The sequence below is a fragment of the Ixodes scapularis genome, unplaced genomic scaffold (assembly GCF_016920785.2).
Source record: "Ixodes scapularis isolate PalLabHiFi unplaced genomic scaffold, ASM1692078v2 PGA_scaffold3__209_contigs__length_174095766, whole genome shotgun sequence".
Taxonomy (NCBI): domain Eukaryota; kingdom Metazoa; phylum Arthropoda; class Arachnida; order Ixodida; family Ixodidae; genus Ixodes; species Ixodes scapularis.
Window position 1 is genome coordinate 172,468,885 of NW_024609868.1, and position 15,423 is coordinate 172,484,307.

The 15,423-nt window shown below is 44.5% G+C and overlaps 1 long non-coding RNA gene across 1 annotated transcript in view; it reads left to right on the forward strand.

Moving 5' to 3' along the window:
• LOC120843443 overlaps positions 1-11,301 on the forward strand; it is a 29,836-nt gene extending 18,535 nt beyond the window's left edge. Inside the window, exon 3 of the long non-coding RNA XR_005716188.2 lies at positions 11,107-11,301. This is a non-coding gene — a long non-coding RNA (uncharacterized LOC120843443). The remainder of the gene's footprint in view (positions 1-11,106) is intronic.
• The last annotated feature ends 4,122 nt before the right edge of the window (positions 11,302-15,423 follow it).

The following is a 15,423-nucleotide window of genomic DNA, read 5'->3' on the forward strand; positions in this document are numbered from 1 at the left end:
TTTTCATTAATATAAATATTTAGCATGAAGAGAAGCTAGTACTGTATCAGAAATTACCGTGCTATTGAGTTCTGCTGCAGCCTGTTGCCCTTTTCTGTGCTATGGTGTGGGTAAGCTTTTCGGAGTCGGAACAATTTTATTACGTTGCGATAAGGAGAGAGTGCCTCTTCTAGTTAACGATCCGGAAATTCATCGTTGGCCGGACAACTGAAGCAAGTGAAACAAACTATTCTAATATATCTGCCGCGATAGGAACAAACGGGTGTAACCAAGCAAGGCAGTAGCGTGCGTGCTATTAGATGCTTTTCTCGGTAGTGTGGGTTCACCCGCTTCAATTTTCTCGGTGAGGGTTGTGGATGTCAAAAAGCCAATATTATAAATTTCTGACTAAATAATCTTCTATTTAAACATATTAGACACTGCAACTTCATCAAATGACCCGCACCACGACGTCGCCAGCATCGGCCGCAGTGACAGTCTTTTACTGATGAGGGCTAGGGACACACGAGACTTTGCGATCACCCTCTGCCCTCACCTAATGCATTTTGGGACTGGGCAGTACATTGATTAACCTTGAGATTATTCGAGTGATGTTTTAATTGTGATATTTTGTTTTGCCGTTTAATTGGAATCTTGTGCTAAAGGAAGTCATGAAAAAGTGAAAAATGCCTACTCTATAGACCGTTCCATTAGGGTCATAGCAAAGAGGGTAATAGAGAGAAAAAAATGCCCTCCCCCTCCCACCCTCTGTCATCTGTTCCGCCGAGTAGGCTGTACCTAGCATCCGGCTGGCGTACAAACTCTGTTTAAAATCGCGTCATTTTGGGAATTTCAAGCGCAGATGCGCAGATTTTGGTATGCCAGATCTCGTGTAATACTATGCTAGATAGAAAGACTAACAGGGTCCAACTGCGTTACCTGCGTGCAAATAAAAAGAAATAGTGAAAACTGAGTCAGATTTGCCGGTCTCTACGGCGAACAGTGAATCCGGTGGCTGTACCTTTTTTACTATTCAAAGTTCGTACTGGTGTAGGCCTTTAGCGATCATGAGTGAGGTCCGAAATAATAAATAGAAACATGCTCTCGTGCCGCAATAAACGCAGTAGCTGAGGGTAGTACTGCCGGCTGACTCAACTGCCATTTAAGTAACGGAAAAAAAGATATGCTAGTTGATCACTTATTGAAATAGAACAACAGAGAGCTATAGGCTGATTTTGGAGGAGCCATAACTATTCTAAGAACGCGGACCACTCCACAACGGCAGCCACGAGCGAGAGAGTTCGATGTTCCGTACAGCCCGCCGGTACAGCCCAAAGATGGAGAATAACAACCTCCCGGTTTGTCGTCTGCTAGTGGAGTCGGGCGCGTGCCCTCTCTCGTTTTACCCCACCAAACCCGCTGAATTTTCCGGATGTATGGAGAGGGCACCGCTGTCGGACAAAATGGTGCCGCCCAGAGAGCACTAAATGGAATGGTCTATATTTTTGACATTTTATTTCTTTTATGACACAGGCTTGCACGGTAAACCACTTCAGCATGCATGTGATTGTCATAGAGGGTGATTATACTGTTTAAATAATAACTTAAAAATTACTGCACATTAAAAGGCTTCCCGTGTTTATATTTCTGTAGGCGTCACAACGTGAAGTTTAAAATGGTGATGATGATTAACGGTTTAATGGCGTAAAAGCGACGAAGGCCATGCTGCGCCAGACTACAAGACTAATGCGACTCACAGTAATGGTAATTGAGAGCATACATGAAGCTGATGTTTTATATATTTATGGTGAACAGAAAATGCAGTACTTAAATTTTGTGTAGAAGGCTACTTGCTTGCAAAAAGTTGAGGACCCGATTGAATGGAATGATGGGATGCTCGCCTAACAAAAGTGTTGGATGGAAAGGAATCTGATATGTAAAAAGCTCTGGAAAACAGGCAAGCCGGTTCTGCTCAAAGCCTGGACAAGAACACAAAATATGCACAACTGTCAAAGGTTCACCGCAATGCTCGCAGCTTGGAGCGTCTTTTCCACAAAGAAGATGTCCGTGAGTCAGGAAGGTGTGGCCGATTCTAAGGCGGCACAAGAGAACCTCATGAAAACGGTTTTTACGAGATGAATTCTCCCACAACCCCAAAACTGGCTTAATAGCATACAGCTTATTTGCACTCTCTAGGTTCCACTCAGATTGCCAAGCATCGAGGAGAGCTTTCCGAAGGAGGGGTTTGATATCTTGAAAGGGTATCCCCCGTCGGATTTCTAGGAGGTTGCTTGCGGAGGTAGCCAGCTGGTCTTCTTTCTCATTGCCTTTGATCCCAACATGGCTTGGGATCCAGCAGAATTTTATAACGAACGCACGCTCTAAGCAGCAACTGATTTTATAGCGTATTAGCTTAGCAAGCATGTTTTTGTATCTCTTACAGAGCAAAGGGCAACGATGACACTTTGGGAGTCTACAAAAAGAATTGCTTTCATTGTTTCGCTGGTGGTGATATACTCGATTGCAAGGAGAACACCATATAGCTCCGCAGTAAAAATACTAGCCATGCAGCTAAGCCGCTGGGCCTGTATGAAAACCTCAGAATAAACAGCCGATCCCACTGCAGAAAAAGTCTTGGAGCCATCTGCATAAAATTGGGTATAGCCATCATATTTATTCTGTAAGCCAAGAAATTCTTGTTGAATAAGCAGAGGGGAGACATTATGCTTGCTATACCGTGTGAATGACCAGTCGCATGATACTGGAAGCATTTTCCAAGGGGGAATACTCTCGGCTTTTTGGAGAAGGTTAATGCCATGAAGGTCGAGACCGAGAGATGACTGATCACTGTGAACACGAAAGCTCAATGGCCGCACAATGCTTGGTTTATTTTCAAAAAGGCGAGCAAATTGAGATTGCTGGAGAGCAAAAAAGGTTGGATGGTGAGGATTAGACAAAATCCTGGAAGTATAGCTCAAGCCCAGGTACTGCCGTCGCTTGGAAAGGGGCATCTGGTGAGAGTCCGCGTACAAGCTTAAAACAGGCGATGTCCGAAATGCACCCGTAGCAAGGCGCAAGCCAAGGTGGTGTATTGGGTCCAACATCTTCAGGGAGGATGGTCGCGCTGAGTTGTACACGACGGCACCATAATCAAGACGGGATCGTACCAAAGCGTTATACAAGCGTAGCAGGCATAGTCTGTCAGAGCCCCAAGTTTTATGTGACAAAATTTTCAAGATGTTTAGGGATTTCAGGCACTTTTGTTTCAATTCCTTTAAGTGAGAGATAAAATTCAATTTCTTATCAAATATGACTCCCAGAAACTTATGCTCGGCTTTAACTGGTATAGGTGCTCTGTTCAATTCCAACACTGGCTCAAGGGACAGCCCTCGTCGAAGAGAAAATGGAACGCACACCGTTTTTCCGGATGAAAACCTGAAGCCATTTTCGTCGGCCCACTTACTGATCTTATTAATTGCTAGCTGCAGCTGGCGTTCACAGCTGGACAGATCACAAGAGGAAAATGATATCTGTAGGTCGTCGACATACAATGAGTGTTCAATGGAAGGTGGCAGTATTTGAGCTAGGGTGTTAATCTTTAAAACAAATAATGTGACACTCAGGATGCCCCCCTGAGGAACCCTATTTTCTTGAACAAATGTGTCTGATAATGTGGTGCCTAGTCGAACCTGAAAGGTCGGCCCAGTCAGAAAAGCTTTTATACAACGCAACATGCGGCCCCGTACTCCGCAGGCATAAAGGTCTCGCATGATTCCATATCTCCAGGTCGTGTCGTACGCCTTCTCCAGGTCAAAAAATACAGACACACAGTGCTGCCTCTTTACAAAAGCCTCCCGGATTCTCGTCTCGAGGCGCACGAGGTGATCTAGAGTAGACCGGCCTTGGCGGAAACCACACTGATTGTTATCAAATAGGTTTTGTTCTTCAAGATAAAACACCAGCCGTTTGTTGATAAGTCTTTCGTACGTCTTACCAAGGCAGCTCGTAAGGGCAATCGGGCGGTAGCTTGAGCAAAGAGAGGTGTCTTTGCCAGCTTTCAAGAGGGGTATAACATGTGCTCTTTTCCAGGATTCAGGGAAGTAAGTTTTTTCCAGAGAAGGTTAAAAAAACTAAGCAGATGTTGTAGGGGCAGCCTACGAGGCATCTCATAGTGGATGAAATCAGGGCCTGGGGCAGACTGTTTCCTGATGTCAAGAGCCAACTCCAGTTCATGGAGCGTAAAGGGCTGGTTGTATGGTGCAGAGGTTGCCCCCGACATAACTATTCGCTCGCATTCTGCTTTCATTTTAAACTGTTTGAAAATGGCACTGCAGTTTTCAGAACTCGAAACGCTCTGGAAGTGAACGCCAAGAGTATTGCCTAAGTCTTTCAGTGATGTGGGGACATTCTTGAACAATGGAGGAATAATAAAACAGCGGTAATCCCCTTTGATTTTGCGATAACGGTCCCACACCTCCTTTGCGGGGACAAAGCTGTTCAGTAAGGAGACATATTTCGTCCACGATTTCTTTTTTGCTTGCCTTCTAGTCCAGCGGGTTTGAGCTTTTGGCCTTTTAAATTCAATCTTGTTATTTACGGTGGGGTACCGTCGAAATATGCCCCAAGCTTTGTCTTGTTTCTTCATTGTCGTGGAACATTCTTCAGTCCACCAGGGCCTGCACTTTTTTGGTAATTTCCCAGAGGTGCGAGGAATAGATTGTTCTGCAGCCTCAATTATCTTCTTAGTAACATAGGCTGTAGCATCATCTGGAGACAAGACTGATAATAAAGAAATATCAAATGTTGCAGATGAGCAAAAGAGTTCCCAATCCGCTTTGTCAAGGCGCCATCTCGGCGTACATTCTAAAAGCGTACTAACAGCAGCTAGGCTCTCTACGACAGTCGGGAAGTGGTCGCTCCCGAATGGGTTTTCTAAAACCTTCCAAGAAAAACAAGGAAGCAGAGAGGGCGATGATAAAGATAAATCGATGCAGGTGAAGGAGTTATGAGCATCACTAAAAAAGGTTGGAGATTTCGTGTTTAAAAGACAAAGATTCGATGACAATAAAAGTCGTTCTATGAGTTCTCCACGTGAGTCAGCTCGTGCACTGCCCCACATGGTGTGATGAGCATTAAAATCGCCTAATATTAAAAAGGGTTGTGGTAGTTGGGCAATGAGCTTCTGAAGTTCACGCATGTGCACTGTGATCTGTGGTGGAAGGTACAATGAAACAACGGTGATTAAACGGTCGGTCAGAACCCTCACAGCCACTGCCTCGAGCGGAGTGTCCAGGGGCACCTCGGCACATGCCACCCCTCTCTGCACAACAACTGCCACACCACCGGCTGAATGAGATGATGGGCGGTCTTTACGAAAAGTGTGATAGGACCGTAAAACATGTGTATGGCTGGAATTCAAATGAGTCTCCTGCAAAGCCAGAGCTATCGGTCGTAGCTCACTAAGAAAAAAACTAATGTCATCAATGTTGCGTAGGAGACCTCGACAGTTCCATTGCATAAAAGAAAGATGACCCATAAAAATTATTTAAAATCGATAAAAAGTTGTGGGCAAAAGTGCATAAAAATATCGGTGTGGCTGCCTTTTAGTGAAATCCCCTAAAAACGTATAAGAAAGGTAAAAAGATACCTATATATAGTTCAGCTAATTTTCTTTCGGAGCTAAAATCCGAGGAATATTTCTTTTCTTTCTAGCATTGTCTTTCTGTCGTTCTGTGGGCTCACCCGCGGAAGACGACAAGGACTCCGCTCCCGAAGGAAGCAAGTCGTCATCTGAAGCTAGACCGGCCTCTTCCATTTTCTCTTCCGTTGATACCTCTGGGCCCCTCAACGAGACTGCCTCGTCAGAGTGACCCGGCTTTCTCGCATTGTCGGTCAGGCGAGTGGGCTGTGCCCGGCCTCTGCCTGACGAGCCGGCAGGCACCTGGGATGCCTGCGCTGATTGTTTTTGGGGTGCAGAGGAAACATTGCCTGCCTTCGAGCATGAAGGCACAGGGGTGGCAGTTTCCATGCTACCCTCGGTGGATGGGACATTGACCTTCATGGCCTCCTCCACCCCCTGTGCAGAGGAAGGAGGGGATCCCTTTCGAACTTGAGAACGGGTGGGGTCAAGCACCACCCGAACCTTCGGGGCCAGGCGTTGCGGAAACGCCTTGGACTTCGTGAGCTTCTGTGGGGCCTCAGGCGTCTGAGATCCCACAGAAGTCTCTGTAGGGGTGAGGGGACTGGGTGGGCACTCAGTGTCTCGAAGACTATACTGGGTACCCACTGATGCCTTTGACAGCGACCTAGTCCCCCTGACGGCCGCCTCGGCGTATGTCCTCCTTGAAGGAACGAAAAGCGTTTTCGTGCCTCATGGTAGCTCAAGTTTTCCTTTGTTTTTAAGGTTAAAATTTCTTTCTCCTCTTTAAACTTTGGACACGATCGCGAGTAAGCAGGATGGGAACCAGTGCAGTTGATGCACTTAGGGGTTGAGCTGCCGCACGTATCTGTTGGGTAGTCTGTGCATGCACACTTTGCGCAGGTTGTTTTTCCGCGGCAGGTGGCAGAGCCATGACCAAACCGTTGACACTTGAAGCAGCGTCTCGGGTTCGGGACGTATGGGCGCACCTTACAGTGGAGGTAGCCCGCCTTGATACTTTGAGGCAGCACAGTGGAAGAGAATGTAAGTACAATATGTTTTGTTGGTCGCTCGTTTCCGTCTTTACAAAGCAGGATTCGTCGTACTGCCGTTACTCCTTGACTGGAAAGACCTTCCAAAATCTCCTCGTTACTTGACTCTAGCAAATCATCCTCGGAAATTACTCCTTGGCAATTATTTAGTGTTCGATGTGGAGTGACGGAGACTCTATACTCAGAAATCTTGTTTAGGTCCAAGAGGGCAGCATTCTGTGTGCCATTTTCCACTTCAACAAGCAAGTCACCAGATACTAGCTTCTTTGCTTTGAAGTTTTTGCCTACAAGGGTTTCTAGGGTTTTTGCGATCAGAAAAGGTGACAACTTCGCAAGAGGTTTTTCGTCTTGTTCAGAGTGCACAACAAGGAATCGGCTAAAAGTGTTCTGTACCGGTGAAGACTTATCATTCAGTTTTACTTCGGTCCGACCCCTTTTCAGGGGCCGATCAGAGGGTTTAGAACGGAGGGGTGCCATAAGAGGGGCAAAGAATGTTCAGAATCCGCGGTGCACCGCCCACCACCGAGCCCAACAAGGGGTTAGGTAACGCACCATAACAAGAAGGGCTTGGCTGGAGACGTTACGCTAACAGTGCTGCCGGGAAACTATACCCAAGTGTGGGTCAAGACAGAGGTCTATTGCCACCCAAGGTTAGCCCTTGCCGCCAAAGAGGGGTGAAAAAGGAGGAAGAGAAATGAGAGAGAAATAAAGGAAGCAGGAAAGGTAAAGGTAAAAGATTGGAGGGGTACTCCTTGGCAATTATTTAGTGTTCGATGTGGAGTGACGGAGACTCTATACTCAGAAATCTTGTTTAGGTCCAAGAGGGCAGCATTCTGTGTGCCATTTTCCACTTCAACAAGCAAGTCACCAGATACTAGCTTCTTTGCTTTGAAGTTTTTGCCTACAAGGGTTTCTAGGGTTTTTGCGATCAGAAAAGGTGACAACTTCGCAAGAGGTTTTTCGTCTTGTTCAGAGTGCACAACAAGGAATCGGCTAAAAGTGTTCTGTACCGGTGAAGACTTATCATTCAGTTTTACTTCGGTCCGACCCCTTTTCAGGGGCCGATCAGAGGGTTTAGAACGGAGGGGTGCCATAAGAGGGGCAAAGAATGTTCAGAATCCGCGGTGCACCGCCCACCACCGAGCCCAACAAGGGGTTAGGTAACGCACCATAACAAGAAGGGCTTGGCTGGAGACGTTACGCTAACAGTGCTGCCGGGAAACTATACCCAAGTGTGGGTCAAGGCAGAGGTCTATTGCCACCCAAGGTTAGCCCTTGCCGCCAAGGAGGGGTGAAAAAGGAGGAAGAGAAATGAGAGAGAAATAAAGGAAGCAGGAAAGGTAAAGGTAAAAGATTGGAGGGGATAGTAGAAGAAAAGGCGACTAGACTGAATCATCCTGGCCAGGCCTTACCAGGACTCCCGTCTACAGGAAGCAGGGGCCAAAGTGGTGTGTTGCCTCGCCCGGAAGCCCCGAAGGGTCCAAACCTACCCCGGGCTCAGCTCAACCACCAGGATGCCCTTTTCCCTGGACACGGGCTCGCCACGCACAGCCAGACGTGGGTGGGGCTTACCCACTTGTTACTCAGGGTCCGTTATGTAGCCAACGTGGCTGGGGTCCGTGGTGACGCTACTCACCAAGCACCTAGCACCTAAGGTGCAGGCGCCCCCTGCGGGGCTCAGGGTCCGTGGAGACGCCACTCTCCAAACACCTGCTTTCACAGGTGCCCCCTGCGGGGAGTTTAAAATGGGAATGCAATATGCCATTTCTGACATACTAAAAAACGTGTAGTTTTATTGTCTTTCCTGCAAAATGACCGGTGAAAAATCGACTAACAAATTTATCAATTGATTTGTGTATTAAACGGTAGCGATCAGTAGGATTAATTTTTAATCAAACCACAGCTCCAATCAACATTCAATGTTTTATGAAACCTATGGTTTGTGTGAGATACCAAAAATATATGGGACCAGCTGTCGTATACAAACCACAACACTAAGATTATGGAAGCATCCGACTTAATAATAATCGCTTTGCTGAATTTCCGTGCATGTGAAATGATACTCCATAACTAGGGTTCTGCGTTTTCGGTGTTGTTGTTGTTGCTGTTCTTTTTTTTTCTAGAAATTGGGGGAATTTTTGGGGGGCGGGGGGGGGGAGGGAGGAGGAGAAGAGGGGAGGGGGTTCCATTTCTTTTACAGATTCACTGTTTTTTGTGTGAATTGGTGTAGTCATAACCAATTTAAACAAAAACCACGGAATCTGCAGGAAAACATTAAACCCCGAAATAAAATACCCCCGATTTCGAGAAGAAAAAAACACAGAAAATGCGGAACCCTAACCATAGCCTTTAGTAGGAAGAAACGACAGCAATAACAACAAGCATTGAATGAGGAGGGCTCAGCTCAGCCGGGAACGGACTTGCATCATCAAGATCCGAAATTCGGTTGTGTGTATGTTTATACAGCCTAGAACTTGGTATGCCTCAAAGGGCGACGAGTCTCCCAGCTGTAGATGAGCAATTTAGCGAGTGCAGTACAGGGAAGGGGGCCCATGGGGCCTGGGTTCCCCCCTCCCCGAAATCTTCCATTTTGCTGGGGTCTCCCCTCCCCCTCATACAGCATTCTGTAATGGGCGGCCGCTGACTTTCCTTCTTCATCAGAGTGGAAAGGCTGGAAGTTTTAAATTCGCACCGAACCTGAGCGCACTGAACGTAGTAACTTAATGAAACTTTTATTTTATTTGAATCTCGCTTTATTCTAAAAGTTATATAGGCAAATTCAAATTACAAAAACAAGCAAAAAAAACACCTCCTTCATGACGTCTTTCGTCGCTTGAGTGGCCGTGAACTAGAGGAGGGATAGCGAGCTCAGCGAGCGCTCACCGCTGCTGCACTCCGCGTCAACGGCTCGAGAGGACACCACTAAAGCATGTTCTGGATAGGCTGTATGAAGCGGGCAGCCAGGGCGGCTCACATTGCATTTGCTGCGAGATTAAACACTAATTTGGTATGACACTTCATTGGCCACGAACGACAGCAAACACGGGATAAAGATCAGTTCAGTACAGCAGCCACTTCACGCTGCCATACTTCCAAACCTGCTCCGAAGGCCTTCGGAACCGGTCGGATCCTCGACCGCAGCGGCGCCGGGTACATTCGAGACCTTTCTACGCTCACCACTATACTCTGTTTCGCCTTATGATGTACCGCAGGAAAGGCTACAAGCACGAGCTCTTTGCTCTGAAGCACATCTCGGCGGCACAAGCTCTCTTGACTTAATTAAGAGTGGCTGCCAACACTATGAGCTTACGCTTTTAAAGAAAAGCTTTTAGCGGCTCTGACCAGTATTAAGGCCAGGACCAAACACAGCACTTTCAGCACCGCGGGTCGCCTTTGTAGGTAGAGAAGGTGTTTACGTCGTCCGGTTAAAATATGACGCATTGATATTTAGTTATTCTCTCCGTGCCCGCTGGCTTGCCCGAACACCAAGAGATGTGGAAACCGCAAAAGAGGTAGATGCTTAAATATGATTGCAGGGCCCCTTTAATGATACCTGCAATTTTACATAACAGCTAGATGACGGGACAATCAATCAAATGCTTGGCGAAATCCAAAAATACATCTATCTGTCCCCTACTATCAATGCACTGGCTGCAATCGTGAAAGACGTCAATAATCCATGTTGTTGTTTTTTTTCACATGAGGTAGTTTTATGTTATTTTTGTGTCAACTTCAGCTTGTGCGCCTTTGTGTCTAATATCTGCAAGATAGTATATGTGAAGCAAAATTTATTAGTGCAAAGCACTGTTTCCTGACTAGTAATGTTATAAACTACTCTGGCATACCACTGCTAAAGGGTCAATTGCAGTGCCAGTTTACCTTTTTATAGTAGAGTGAATATTTATAACAAAAATGAACAGGTTTTCAGTGACATTTCTAATACAAAAAAAATCTACAACAGTGGTTTGTGATTATGATCAAAAATGCTTCGAGCACTATTTTTATGTGAACTAATGTGCTATTTTGTTCAATACTTAATGCTTTCGCTCGGTACGAAAGCATGCAGTTGCTATTCTTAATGTTCATAAGATGACGTTGCCAGCATGATCAACACATGAGTTTAAACCTGGGTTACAAATGATGCGACGAGTTAAATATTTGTATGAATTTTCTTTCCTTCCACTTCAAAGTTAGGGATGACCTATATTCGAATATGTTTTTACTCTCAACAATTTTGATTACTTGTTGAATGTTCAAACTAACTTGTAAAGCTCCTTGCTGTCAATTCGCTTTGTTTAGGGGATCATTATCCAAAAGTTCTTGTTTTTAAAAGTAGTAACACACTCCTTAGTGCACTGAAGTGGTGTATGTCTGTTCCACGTGGTCTAAAATTGATGGTTACGGTGCTTGTACTGTGACAATTCTTTTCTCTTGCAGCCCAGCTTGAACCCCACCATTGGCGTCCTGGGCACCACTCTGAATAAGCTGCTTCAGTTGTGACTTGTAGCACAAAGTTTCTGTCACCCAGTTCATTGTCATCTCTGAACCAAAGCATTGGTCCTGCCAGCTAGTCACCACTTGAATAAAAGTTGAAATGGTGCAGTGTGTTTGTGTAAATAAACTGTTGAAGTTGTGACAATATTTTTGTTTTTGTAGGTAATGAGAATTATTTACTTTGAAAGATCCCATCCATCCATCCATCTATGATCCTTCATGCCATAAAGTATGTACTGTTCCCAAAGTAAAATTTGACAGTCTGGCAGCTGCCGCTGGCCTGGAAAATTGTGAGGGCTCACGCCTGTTAACTACATGTATTGTTTTGTGAACCTCCTCCGACTCCCTTGTGTACCTGAGAACTTAGGAGGTCAGTTTTAAGTCGAAGGGGGATAGCCTATTTTTATTTACAAGGAAACTTTTGTACTTACATAAGCATTATGACCCATAGAGGTTGAACTCCATGGGACGAATATGCTGTGAAAAATCTAATTTTGCCCGGCGGCTTTTGTTCTGCGCATGGAATTGGCACAGTGGCTGCTACGTCCCGCGCAAAGTGAGTATGTTGTAGGGCGACATTCTTCAGTTATTCGTCGCATGGGACTGGGAGGACTAAGGTTTTCATGTTCCAGTATAATAACAATAGTTATGTTCAACAGATGTATGCTTGAAAAGTAAACATTTTGGCAAAATTGTGCCTGGTTAGGTGAGTATTAATAAAAAGCTGCAGGTATGCTAACCAGCTGTGTTCAAATAGCCCAGCATTTCGCGGCCTACTTGTTCACGGGTGACTTATTTGGCTGGGAGTTTGTCTTTCTCTTCTCCTTGTCGCTGCCTTTAAATCTCTCCTTTTTGTGACACTTAGAAGCCCGTGAATATAACTGCTTGGGAAGGTTCGGGTTCTTTGTATGCTGAATATGTCATGACTCAAGAGTAATTTTTTCCAGGTTCGAGATGAACTGAAAAAACAACTTTTTATAGTTGTAGCTTATTCAGCATACAAAGAACAACCAGAACAGGTCGATCGGTACCATCCCAAGCAGTTATATCCACGGGCTTTAGGGTGCAACAAAACGAGGAGAATGATTTAAATGGCAGCGACAAGGAGGGTAGAAATACAAACTCCCAGCCAAATAAATTGCCCGTGAACAAGCAGGCCACAAAACGTTGGGCAATATAAACACAGTTGGTTAGAGTACCTGCAGCTTCTTTTATTAGCAGATGTATGTTTAAAAAAATCAAAATACATATAGCTTTGGCTTCACAGCACATGCCTAGGCTATTAGGTACTTAAAAGGAAAACGGATGAAAATAGAAACCATGTTGAATATACCTGAGACTGGGGTAGAAAAACATAAAAGACTTTTATGTTTTTCTACCCCAGTCTCAGGTATATTCAACATGGTTAACATCCACCAGCTCGCCTGCACCCTTACTATTGTATCTATGAAAATAGAAAAGGTGAAATGGCCAACTCGAGATCGAGTTTTAAAAAAAATTGGATACAAATATTGCACTTTTCCTTTTTTTTTTAAGTATGGCTTTCCACCAGTGTTAATTCAGCCTTTATTTCTCTATCGGCAAGTACTAGGCAAGATACAAGTTCTCACAATGCCGCCTATTTGATAGTGTGCAAAGGCTAAAGCGATCAAAACATTTTCCAAATTTAGTTATGCAGTTTTGCACCGTTTCCTACTTCGTTGCTTAATTAGGTAATTATATTTCGCTGATTTTACACACTTGTCGTCCTCAATAAAATTAACACTGACCTAAGTCGGGGAGGAAAATAAAACCGGACACCCTTCGTGCTATGGGTTTTAGTTGGTACATACTGTTGGCAATCGGGTCATCTGAACACGGAAAAACGGGACACGAAGGAAAGAACTGGACAAACAGCGGTCCATTTGTCCAGTCATTTCCTTTGTGTCCCGTTTTTTCGTGTTTAGCTGACCCGATTGCCAACCCTACGTGCCTGCATAGTTACAAGGGAGCTTCTCCCTTAGCAGGCAAGCACTGCGGGAAAGTAGCAGGGAGAGGGGCTCCTCCGTTATTGTCCCAATCCCGCTGTTAAATAAAAAAAAAAAAAAAAAAAGTGTGCGTGTAACTGCAATTCATTTGTTTTGTTTTTTTAATGTTTTTTGCCTGAGTTGGTGAGTTTGGTAATCAAGAAACTCAAAAAGCTCCCATACAGCGGCCGTGCACCGCGTAGTCGTGCTTCTCTCCGGCGCGACGGGGAAAGTATGCCCAAGGGAACCATGGAACGTTTTTCTTCGTTTTAAATAATGCAGACTCGACGTAATCGCTGGTGTGGATAATGCATAAGACGCTTTTGTTTCTAACTTTATCATACTTGCAGAATCCAAACGCTGAAAAAAGGGCACAAAAAACTGAAATTTCATGTCGGATTTTATTTTCAGTGCATCAATCATCCGATATCGCGGTAATTGTTAGGTATACTTCGGGTGTCGAAAAAGGGCCCTCGTATATTTTTCGAGCTTAAATATACATTCATATAGAACAAACGTTTTAAACTAACCAGTTAGAAAATATTTATCGTCCGGGTTTTTAAGATAGGCCCAAATTCACCAATTATTTAGGTAATCTTTCCTTGTATATAATTTTTTTGTTGTAGTTGTAGGGTATGTTGTTGTTACCCTCCGCGCGCCCTTAACTTATTGAGACCGGAGTGGCTAACGGCAGCATCGACTTTATATATATATCTGCCCATTTCTGACTCTTGTCCAATCGCCGGCTAGCTGAACAAAACGACATGTCCGTCGTCCCAAAATTAGTCTACTCCGTTTGACCTTACGATGGGCCGCAGCTGGATTGACTGGGATTACTCGTAGCGTATGCTATGCTCTATGTCAACAGTATGCACTCATTTTCACCGAAAACCAACGCGTCTAAAGAGAACTTACAACCCTTTTACGCTTTCTAGAAACGTGAAGATGACGAATTTCGGTCAATTAAGAAATATTTGCTTTTGTTATCTGCGGAAGTTGGCACAAATTCTACTATACAATGCAGCACACGTACATAGATATACGTATATATATATATATATATATATATATATATATATATATATATATATATATATATATATATATATATATTATACAATATCACAACGCAGTGCCAGCAATTTTTTGCGGCTTATACGAGGGGCCATCGGCTAAAGGCGCACCTCTCCGGTAAATATAATCGATTTTGCAGTATTACAGAAGCTTTCGTCTGTAACAAAAATTTAAAATACGCTTGCGTGACTCATTTTTCAAAACAGGAAAATTGTCTAAATAGTTCTTCGGGGAAAAACAGGAGTCTCCAATGAAAACAATATTTGTTGTTTGCTATACTTTGATGGAATGCATTTATATGGTTTTCACACGGCCATGCACCACTTTTGGGCCGTGCCAAGGCGCCCCGAATTCCACTCCCTCTCCTCCCATTCTACCCCTTACCCTGTCTTGCGTAAAAGCAACTTTTTTCTTTTTTTTTTCATTTTGGTAAAACATTTGAGATTAGTTGAAGATATGCAAGGCCGTCACGAATCACACACACTTCAGCTAAAGCAGAAACCTAATACAAATGGCACTTTGGACAAGAACTCATCAACGTTTTATTATGATTATTTACTATCTGGAACGTGTTATGGGGAGTAATCACTGGCGGCCATAGCTATGTGCGCGACTGCTGAGCGCGTGCTGACGGCGAGCTTCCACAGTTATTTTGATACGTGCACTCCGCACCATCAAGATTGCCGGTCTTATCAGCCTATTAATGTGAGCTCTTTCTGAGCATGCGCTCTAGATATCGCCCTCAAACATGGCGTCCAGTGAATACCCTATACTGCCTATACTGATAAGGCGAGTGCGTTCAGCGTGTGTACCGTATACGTTGCCATGCTACTTGATGCTGGAGTAATTTGGCACGTGCTTCATCATGAAAGAATTGGTACATTACAGTGTTGTAGTAAAATACGTAATGTACATAGGTACATGACGGCGGCGGTCAGATGTATTTACAGACTACACAGCCTGAACTTAATCCCAAAAAGATCTGCAGTGCTGATCTTTGCGATCACGAGCGCGAGGTTTTGAAGTGTCTTTGACGCACGAGATTCTGCTGAGCTATGGTCACACGCGTGTGCCGTCTTTACTGCAGACATTTGTGAGACGGAGTATAGTAGTGACCATAATCCTCTGGCCCCAAATTGTTTTGAGTTTTGTCAACTTTAGATTTAGATAACAGATCACT